This window comes from Cucurbita pepo, chromosome 10 (assembly GCF_057944985.1).
Source record: "Cucurbita pepo subsp. pepo isolate OVF chromosome 10, ASM5794498v1, whole genome shotgun sequence".
Lineage (NCBI taxonomy): Eukaryota > Viridiplantae > Streptophyta > Magnoliopsida > Cucurbitales > Cucurbitaceae > Cucurbita > Cucurbita pepo.
This window is the reverse complement of record NC_141807.1, coordinates 15810564-15821913: the sequence shown is the minus strand read 5'-3', so window position 1 is coordinate 15821913 and position 11350 is coordinate 15810564. Positions and strand designations below refer to the sequence as shown.

Genomic DNA, 11350 nt, shown 5'->3' with positions numbered 1-11350 from the left:
TTAGGTAGTTGTTTTTATGAGTCCTAAACTTGTTTCTTTGCATAATATGGATTTAGTTGAACTATTATTATCCATAAGATGGAAAAAGAAATTGTCTTTGAATTGACTAATAGACCTAGGTTCGTCGTTGTTGTCTTTTAACTTGTGATTTTGCAAAAAGCTTAACAATGAATTGTCATGTCACAAGAACTTTAAGGTAAATCAAGAATATACCCTACACATCATTCAAGATGGCAATAAAATGGAGTTGAATTGAACGCACTTTAGTTTCATGTTTGGCATGTTCAAGATAAAACATAATTGTATTAATGATATTGAGTGTGGAATCTATAAGAATTTAATGATCTTAAGAGAAATTCCTGTTTTATGAGAGGATACCAACTTTATTTAAGGTACTAGGAGTTTAAGAATTTGGATTTGAATCTAGTTAAGGAACCGTAAGATTTGAAAGTAAGTTTTGAATTCTAGACCAAATTTGTACCTAATTATTTCTTTTTATGACTAGTTATAAATTAAGAGAAAAATATTTTTGTAAATATAGATTTATCTCTAAAGCTTTCTGACGAAACCATGTTCAGACTAGCCGTTTAAAGTCAGGAGATGCGGTCACAGGTGTGATTATTTTGGATGGGTTCGTAATGGAACTTACCGTTGAGATGAGGGAGCCTTCAAAGGTTGTGCACTCACATATGGGGTTGTTATGTAGCATTAGTCTGTCTTTGTGTTTGAATTCTTTTGTATTTTTTTTTTATTTTTTTTATTTTTATTTTTTTTTGTTTTGTAATTGTATCCCAAACATTTTTTTTTGTTTGGATAAATTTGAACAACACCGTCTTATAATTTTATTTTATTTTATATTTAATGTTGTGTTACTCAATCTCATTTTAATTTTACAACATTTTCTTATTTTATATTAATTTTTATTTTTTTTTATTTTTTTTCACTCTCAATTTTAGTTTCTATTTGAGTTTTGAACCCTTGAAATTTGGGTTGTGACAGATTGCTACCAGAGCAGCCAGATTTTAAATTATATAGATTTTTTCTTAGGATAAAGAGTTGTATATCTCTATGACTCAACTCGATGACACGTCTCTCCGCGACCAAGTATGCAGTCTAACCCTATTTTTTATTATATGATATGTTGTAAAACTTGTATGAATTTATTGTATGTTTTGATTTTTGTGGTAGTTATAAAATGTTCTTGGACGTTAAAGAGTGAACGTTAACTATATAAGACAATAGTGGATCAACGTTATAGTGTCTAGATATGGTGAGGAGGAAAAGAGTGGTCATGAGATATCTGACTAGCCTTAGGAAAACAGAGAGTTGTCGTTGCACAGTGCGAGACATCTAATCCATGAAATTTTGGTACTAGAAATGAAGAAACTGGAGATGGTCCCCAAACGTCTGTATGGACCATTTCCAATCGCACTTTCTTTGGTTCCTTGGCAGCGTCAACCAGATTAACCCTACGGCGTGACAATCCTTGAGCTTCCACTCCTCCGTGGTCATGGTATCCAGCTTCACCCCCAAAATGGGTTCCTGAATATCTTTCTCGTATAGGTAGTCTTCAATCTGCATCTTCTAGATACTGATATCGAATCCATCAAACTTTTCAATTCCAGTCTTTGAACTTTCCATCTTCACAGATCGTGGTGAATCTCTCCTCGCTCTGATACCAGTTATTAGAATAACACAACAATGCACACACTTGATCTAAATGAACACAAAGAACATGATAGAGAAAATGTAAGAAGAAATATTGACCTGCAAAGGCTCTTTTCAGTGATCACTCAAATGCTTGGCAAAGACACCAAGCCAACACCTCTACTGAAGAAGAGAGACAAAAACAAACCACTAAAGCAACACATGTTCACGCAGAAATACCATCCAGACGGTTGAAGAGAAGGGTCAACCACGATAATTTCAAAGAAAATAGAGAGTTATGATAAGTTAAGGTCAAATCAACTTTGAGTTCAAAGCAACAAGAACCAAAGACTGGTGGGAAAATTCTATGGACTAGTCGAAGTTGTCCACAAGATTAGGAAGACATCATATACGATACAATTGCTCCTATGGATACAGACTAACCCTGTTGTCCACGTCAGTAACTTGAAACGTTATTATTCTGACCAAGAAAACATCAAGTAAAAGCAGGTGGTATGACATCATGCAAAGAAGAAATTGTTTCAAGCGAAGAAAGTAGGAAAGACACCAACAGAGAAGACTTGAAGAGTTAACAAACCGAGAAGTTATTTTCAACAGGTCCTAGTAGGTTGGAAAAGACTCCTCAATACTGAGATCAGCTAGAAGCGCATCGCGAGACCTAAAGTCAGCCTCATCCTACAACGTTGATTTATGAAGAGCCGGTTGATAGAGATATTGACAAATTGTGTAAGGGCAGATGTCGCGGTCATGATTGGCCAAGGTGTGTTGCCTGTGGCTGAATGTTAGATGTCTCAGCTATTCTTGTAAACGATTTGTGGTTCATGGTAGCATGATCATTCCAAACCCCTTTTACTTGCTTTCATCTTAGATAGGCCTTTACTATTATTGTTGTGCCAATACGGGGTGTATGATCAGTTCTCAAAATCATATCTACACCCATCAGGACTAAAATGTCCCAAAATGTACTATAGGAGAACGTGACCAGTTGTTGTTTCTTCACTTTTAGCTTATAACATTGCTTTATTTGAAATTATTTTTAACGTATTTTCTCGCTCACGTTTTCTGAAATATTTCTTTCTAAATGTGATTCGAGCATACATTGCTATTGTTCGTTCAGTCTATATTTTGCATGGTTGACTTGTTCATTGGATTAGAACAAATGTCACATAATCATTGTCTCACTACTGCAAGAGTGCGATTGTGACACTTGTCTTCCATTCAGTTGTGGGCCGCATCTTCTAACTAGTTACGTGAGTTTGGCTTGGAGCATACGTGTAGGTTGAAAAGGAAATGGTTGGATGCGAACTGCGAATAAGGGTTGGACCATGGAAGGTTTTTTTTTTTTTACCACATATGGACTTTGGGCTAGTGAGTCTTAAATTTGTGTTCGTTTTTTAGTTCAAACGAACTCAAATTAAACCTACTAGTTCCTTGTTCCTTGCACGACTCACTTCTATTCTCTGTTCTGCCTCTTCTTGCTCTCTGAAACTTCTTTAAAGGCTATTGTTCACCGATTATTTGGGAGAATCTTCCTTAAAAGAATTGTGACCACAGATGACCTATGTAGAAAATTTGTACCCCCTTTCCTAAAACAATTAGCAGATAACATACCCAAAACTGATGCGCTGACCTGACTACGCTACACCTCGTCTCACCCCCCCCCCCCGGAGTATATGGATCCACCTAATCGATGAACACTCAAACCAAACTCGCCCATCCTTTTTAGCACAGGGACGCGAGAACCAATCCGAGTAGTCTACAGTGGGGAGACCCCTTAAATCAACAAGCAAGAATGGCTAGGTTGATAGCAGGGTTAAAGAAAAGGCGAGTATGAAAAGACGTATCGCGTAACTATCCCTGTAAGCAGCTTCATTCTTTCTTGATCTATGAACCGACTTTATGAAAAAAATTAGTCTTTTAGCTGAAAGTGTGACTGTTGGGTATGGATAAGCAGGACCTCTTGGTTCGGGGGAAACCAGAGATGTTGGCTAAGAAAGCTAAGCAGGCAAGTACAGGACGGACAAAATGCACATACAAATTGATTGACATGATCCCTCTCCCTCTATCTTTGGCTAGTTGGCTAGTTGCACGATAATCGGGAAAGCATACCAGGTAGGGAAAGAAAGGCTGCTCGATCTCCTGTAAGGCCAACCCTCAACGGCGAGCTCACCAGGCAATGCTATACGTCCGATAGAAGTCCAAGGTTTCGTCTACTACCGACCAGGAAGCTCTTGGAAGAGCTATCGTGAAATGAGAAATACATTCGATTATGGCAACTAATAGATAGCAAACTTTTTGGTAGAAACTGAATGATCCCTTGGCTCGGGCAACAAAAGGAAAAGGTAGTCGTACTTCTACCTTTTCCGTCGGACGATAGGAAAGTTTGAGCTGAAAGATTGAATCATACCTGGTAAGAAAGGCAGGCTTAGCAGGTTTCTCTAAACAAATAAACGAAAAGAGGAAGCAACCGGTCCTAAAGAAGATACCGATACGCATACATTCTCGCATGGAAGAACCTAGCTGAACCAGATCAACGATCCTAACCTAGTCCGACTAACCTTCTTTGGCTGGCCCCCGCCCCTTGTTACAAGGTCAACCCGTACGTGCTTTTTCCTTTCGTTTAGCGAGATGGCTTACCAGCTCTTTCGGCTCATAGCAGCAGTATGAAAAGCGGAATCCTCATCCTGAGTCGAGTCTGCATTGCCATAGGAATCGACATCGGCCAAACCAAGAGCTCCTATTTTTTCTTTAACGAAAGTGGATCTAACAGTTTCGATAAAACCAACCTCTTTTAAAGAAGGAGTCGCTCTGCCTTGATCACCGTGGACATATGCAGCTCCCGTTTTACCTTTGCCTACCGTGAAAAGGAAAGTTCCCTCACGATAGGCCCTCCCAGCTCCCGAACGTCTTTCTATCAATCGAGAGAGGTATAGAATAGTACAACAAACCAACAAGACAAGAATGGACTCATAAGATGGGTGATTAGGGAAGCGATTTCATTTGTGTTATCCGCCAAGGAAATGATCAAGGAATTCTCTATACACGGCTGAGAGATGACCATATTGTTGCACATCCTGAATAAAGTACCGTAGGCAAGCGAAGCTTTTGAAAATGAAAGCGTGTAGAACTCAGATCCACTTTCTCTTCGATTCGTAAACTTCGGATATCTTTCTTTCGTCTTCGGTTGACTGAGAGAGAATTTAGACCTGGCGTGCATCCGATTCGGTCAACAATAAGGTACAGATAGGATTGATTAAATGGACTTGAAGTTCCATTATCGTTAGGTCGAAGATCTCTACTAGGTTTAGTGCACTTTGGTAGTTGCGAATGTTGTCGTAATCGAATGTCTTTCTCATTTAACATTCTCTCTTACCAAGCACTCATACTCGCCAGGGTTGAGAAGACAGTCCGTGAGCTAATTGGGTTTCAAGATTGCGTATACGCGAAAAGATCTCACTTTTGGTTTAGACACAACTAAGCCGGTTCTGGTTCACGAAAGGGCCTGATCTCTTTCATTGGAGCACATTGATGCCGAAGGAGTCTTCGGAACCGATGGAGAGGCTATGATGACTTCAGGCTATTCAAATAGCATGACTGATATCACAAAGAAAGGGTATCTAAGTCACACTAGTGGAATAGCTTTTAACCGACTCAGAACAATCCAGCGAGGGAGAAATCCTCGAACTCCAAGAAGAATCCGATTCATATTCTAGCACAGAATACGAATCAGAACAAGAAGGAAAAAGGACGTGCGAAGGATGCATAAATGTCCTTACAAAGGATCAAGAAATTCTACTCAAAGTAGTAGAAAAAGTTCAAGATCCAGAAATTCAAAAAAAATTGTTATGACAATCTCTAAGCCACCTGAAAAAGAAGAAAGAAATCCCTACAAACTCCAATCAGTTCTCCAAAGATTTGAAAAACCGAGAGAACTCACTACTCATTACAAAGAGAGATTAATAATCTGAAACAAGAGGTACAGGCGTTAAGATCTGAAACTAGGTCAGAATCTTATATGCTTCGTCAAGAAATTCTCAATCTTCAGGAAAGGCTGCCCGAACAAAGGGAAACGGCCCAACCGAACCTGGACGAAGAAGATTTTCAAAGTTCCTTCGTTGGAGCCATCACCACTTCTCAATATCAAAAATGGTACGCTCTCGTTACCTTAAAAATTTATGATTTCAAAATCACACTAAAGGCTCTCATAGATACTGGAGCCGATCAAAATTGCATTCAAGAAGGCTTAATACCTACAAAGTATTTTGAAAAAACTAGTATGGTCTTAGAGGTGCAAACAACAACAAACTCAAAATTAATTACAAACTATCAAAAGTTCATGTTTGCAATGATGGAATTTGCTTCGTAAATTCCTTCCTTTTAGTAAAGGACTTAGGACAAGAGGTAATCCTAGGTACTCCTAGGTACTCCTTTCGTTACTCAATTATATCCTTTTAAAATAAATGAAAAGGGGTTACCGTCAAAGGCCTTAGGAAAGAAGATAAAATTTAACTTTCTTTCCCCACAAGGATTAGTGAAATAAATGACCTTAAAAAAATAGAATTATTCAATCAATAAATGAATTAAATTATAAGGAAAAACAAATTTCTTTTTTAAAGGAAGAAATTTCATTCAAAAGAATAGAAGAACAAATTCAAAATAAGACTGTCCAGTCTAAAATCAAAACTTTACAAACTCAGATAGAAAGGGAAATTTGTTCAACTATCCCTAATGCCTTTTGGAATAGGAAGCAACACAGTTGATCTTTCTTATGTCAAAAACTTCGAGGAGAAAAATATTCCTACGAAGGCCCGACCTATTCAAATGAATAGAGAATTACTAACATTGTGCAAAGCAGAAATCAATGATCTTTTACAGAAGGGTCTTATTAGACCGTCAAAGAGCCCCTGGTCATGTGCGGCTTTTTACGTCAACAACCAGGGAGAGAAGGAACGTGGAGTCCCGCCACTGGTAATAAACTACAAACCCTTAAATAAGGTTTTGGAATGGATTAGATATCCAATTCCAAATAAATCAGATTTAATGCAAAGAATTTCAAATGCAAAAATAATTTCAAAATTTGATATGAAATTAGGATTTTGGCAAATCCAGATCTCAGAAAAAGACTAGTACAAAACGGCTTTCAATGTCTCTTTCAGACAATACGAATGGAACGTTATGCCATTTGGGATAAAAAAAACGCTCCATCCAAATTTCAAAAGATTATGAATGATATTTTCAATCCTTTTCAAGACTTTTCAATTGTTTATATTGACGATGTTCTGATTTTTTCTCAAAACATCGATCAACACTTTAAGCATCTTCAAACATTTTTTACGGCAGTCAAAAGAAGCGGTTTAGTTGTGTCTAAACCAAAAAATTAAACTTTTTCAAACAAAAATCCGTTTTCTTGGATTTGAAATTTATTTGGGTCTAATTAAACCCATTCAAAGGTCCATGGAGTCTGCCTCAAATTTTTTGGACCAAATTACAGATAAAACCCAACTACAAAGATAAAACCCATTTGCAAGCCACTTTATAAAAGGCTAAAAAAGAATCCAAAGCCGTGGACAGAAGAACACATCAAAACAGTCCAAAAAATCAAATCCCTTGTCAAGTCAATTCCGCGTTTATCGCTGATAAACCCAAGGGCTAGTTTAATAGTGGAGACCGACGCATCCGATATTGGATATGGAGGAATCCTGAAACAGTCCCTTGACAAGAAAGAATCCATTGTCCGTTTCCATTAGAGAATATGGAATTCTACTAAAAAAAATTACTCAACAGTAAAGAAAGAAATACTTTCAACAGTACTTTGTGTACAAAAATTTGAAAGTGATTTAATTAACAAAAGTTTTGTTATCAAAACAGATTTAAGGGCATCTAAATTTGTTTTAGAAAAAGATGGCAAGAATCTTGTGTCTAAACAAATTTTTGCTAGATGGCAAGCCATTTCATCTTGCTTCGACTTCCAAATTTTGCCTATAAAAGGGGTCGAAAACCCCTTGGCAGATTACCTCTCAAGAGAGTTCTTACTCTCAAAGAAAAATTCTCCCCAAAACCAATCTCCTTCTCCCAGTAATGACCGGAAAGAAAGTGATCGAAAATGGGAAGAAGCCCAATGCTTCTTCAAGCACACCTACTCCAATGACGTCTGACAGCTATGCAATGGATGCTGGTTTCACCTTGGTGACCAGGTCTAAAGCAAAGCTTTCTAAAAAACAAGCGGAGGTTATCACTCCAGCGAAACCTTCTGCCTCTTCAACACGGCCATCTGCCGTTACTCCATCGAGACCTACTGTCTCTTCCACTTCAAAGGGACCTTCTGTCCCCTCAACCTACTCGGATGCGGTTGTTCCCGTTCGATTTTCTCCAGTTCCTGAAATCAGGACCTATTTTCAAAAATCTGTGTCGATACTAGAAGCTATGGTAGAACCAGAATACGACGACCCGAAAATCGGCGAAGTCGTTAAAAAAGCCTATCCATCGGGATTCTTTTATATCCCAGAAGATCTTCATAAAACCAGAAGGTTTTATGAATTTATTCTAGTCGACACAAAGTCCGTTGAAATTACTCATATTCCGAGTCGCGATGATCCTTCGAAAATCGCGTATTCAAAATTAAAAATTTTTAAAGTCATGAACCCGACGTATTGGAATCAAGATCCATACACGGAGATTCACCGCACTTGGTTCACGTTGCATAATTGTCACGTTTTTTATCAACTGGTATAGGTTGCTATTTTCCCACTCGCCCTGCTACAAGATGTCACCCTTAAAGGGATTGGGATCACTTAGTTGCTATTATAACACCTCATAGTTTAGTTGATTATTATTTCTTTTTAAAATATAATGAATTAGTGGAAATAGCTCTACTTATGAATTTTTATTTTTAACGTTAGCACGGATAGCTGAGTTGGGAGAGTGTCAAACTACAGATTTGAAGGTGACGTGTTTGTTTAATCTCCACGTTCACCGCACCTGTTTCCATTTGCACTATTCAATAAAAATTTAGTTATTATTTATTTTTAAAATTTCAATAAATAATGAATTAGCAGAAATACCTTTACTTATGATTTTTTTTTTCAAATATTAGCGAAGATAACTCGGTTTCACCGCACCTGATTCACGTCACATAACTTGACTCCTAACTATTCAATTTAAAATTAGTGATTATTTCTTTTTAAAATATCAATGAATTAGCTAAATACCTTACTAATGAGTTTTCATTTTTAATGTTAGTGGGGATAGCTTAGTTGGGAGAGCGTCACTATAGATCTCAAGGTTACGTGTTCGAGTTGAAGGAAGTGTCATAAGGCTAACTTTTTTTCAATTTTATTTGATTTTATTTCAATTTTGTCAAACTCACTCAGGTACTCATCTCAATCATTTGAGCCTTGTTGGCCTTCAATAACAATCATTTCAGCCTTTTTGGCGTTCAATAAGAGAGACCTTGGAAATAACCTGTAACTATTCAACTGGATTATCACATTAACAATTTGAATCAAATAAAGTGACATTAACCATTTGAATCACCTCAACCCCACTTGTTGAACTTGACCAAATGTCTATAACATAACACTAACAAAGGTACAAAGTAACACAAACAAAGGTACAAAGTAACACTAACAAAGGTACAAAGTTCATAAAAGTCTTTTTAATCTAAAATACCATTGAACTTGATCATTATAGTGCCTCTCAAACGTAGGTAAAGTTTAAATTCGGGTCTCCTTGTCAAACTCACTCGGGTGCTCATCTAAACTATTTTTTTTTTCTATATTTTGAAACTATTTTAAACACTTTTCTCTTGTACTCTTTATAATTTTACCTTTTAAGGTTGTAAATATTTGTGCACGGGTGACTATTATGATTATCAGTCAACTGAGTTAAGTGGAAATAAATTTAGAAGATGAAATTAAAGTATTAATTCTAATGTCATCTTTACCTGAGTTTTGGGATATTGTTATTAATGATATTCAATCTAATGCCATTAGTAATTCACAATGATAATATTCAAAATACTTGACAAAAAAGAATGGTCAACATAAGATATTTGAAACAAATAAATATTTTGTCCTATATCAAATCACTCATTTGAAATTCCTTAATAATAAACCTCAAGTCTTACATCTTTTATAGAGAAAAGTTCCTTAAATAGAAGTCTTATTAGATACTTCTAAGCATTTAGAGATCAACTAGACACAAAGCTAAACATTCTAAAAAAAATTAGGGGTTAAACTTTCTGGTTAACGTAATTTAAGAAACTTATGATTTTTATATTCTCAAGAGTTTAATTGAGCTAGGTCGATTCAATCTAGTGGACCCAAGAATTGAACCGAACCAAACCAACTAGTTAGTAACATGATTTAGTGTAAGCATTTTGACACAAAGTAGAAGCAATAATGGAGGGTTTGCAATAATATAGTTTTCACCCCTTGTTTCTCGAGTGAATATTGAAATAATATGGTTTTCCTGTTAAGTTTTGCACGGAAGAAAGAAAGACTGGGATGTAAAGTATTATTTCAATTTGTTTGTAATATACAACAATATATAAATTAATTATAAGAAATATATAAAATTACATGTTCTCCAAGGGCTTCAATCAACACTAGAGGGTTACTTTTGCAATCACTCTAAAGGTGCTCAAGATCACAACGAGTTAGATAAAATAGCTCTAGAATTTTGAATCCAATAACTTGAGTTTGACTCGGGATAGAATCTCTCTTCTTGTGGAATCTGCATAAAATAGGAAAACCATTCCAAAATCAATTTTTACAAGGGGTTCTATGGTGTAGTGGTTAGCACTTTGGACTTTGAATCCAACGACCTGGGTTCAACTCTCGGTAGGACCTTTTTAAGAAATGACCTTGATGCGAAAACACAGAATAAGGAACGACAACACAAGACATTTTAAAATAAAAGGGTGTTTCCTAGCATTCGATGCGAAAACACAAATTTTCTCGAGGCATAAGGTGTAACATTCTTGAGTTATTCCGAACTTGCTCCGCTATCATTTGAGCCCATAATAACTAGCATGAGTTTTCGGTTCCGAACTTGCTCCAAACAAGTTATTCCGAACTTGCTCCGCTCCGCTATCATTTGAACCCATAATAACTAGCATGAGTTTTCGGTTCCGAACTTGCTCCAAACAATATCATTTGAACCCATAATAACTAGCATGAGTTTTAGGTTCCGAACTTGCTCCAAACAACTTGAAATCTTGAATTTATTCTCATGTCATAAAAAATAGACCCTTACAGAAAATAGTTGGTAATTTGGAGTATGTCTAAACCTTGAGCTAGGATATGACTTCTTGTTTTGTTTGGAGCATGTCTAAACCTTGAGCTAGGATATGACTTCTTGTTTCGTTTTCAGGAACTAAACCTTAGAGGTTGTCATGTCATGCATCGTATTTTAACCATGAAAACTCTTGCGAAATAACTCTTAATTTTCTCCCCATGAGTGCATAGGTGGCGTTGTCATAATCGTGGCATCCTGCTAGCAAATCGTGGTGCAGGGCATCTCATTTAGGTGAGGGAGATAATAAGTTCATCATTGAATCCTGCTCATGGTACATATACCAAAGCATCCCACCTAAAGAGAAATAGGGGCCTCGCGGCAGTGATGATCATTTTCTCCCATATCTTGGTTTCGCTAACTAAAGTTTTCCAATAACTCCCAAACT

The 11350-nt window shown here is 36.7% G+C and overlaps 1 non-coding gene across 1 annotated transcript; it reads left to right on the top strand.

The window, feature by feature from the left end:
* The first annotated feature begins 10445 nt into the window (after positions 1-10445).
* On the top strand, positions 10446-10517 carry TRNAQ-UUG (transfer RNA glutamine (anticodon UUG)). Its single transcript has one exon. It is a non-coding gene; the product is annotated as a tRNA-Gln (tRNA).
* Positions 10518-11350: the final 833 nt, after the last annotated feature.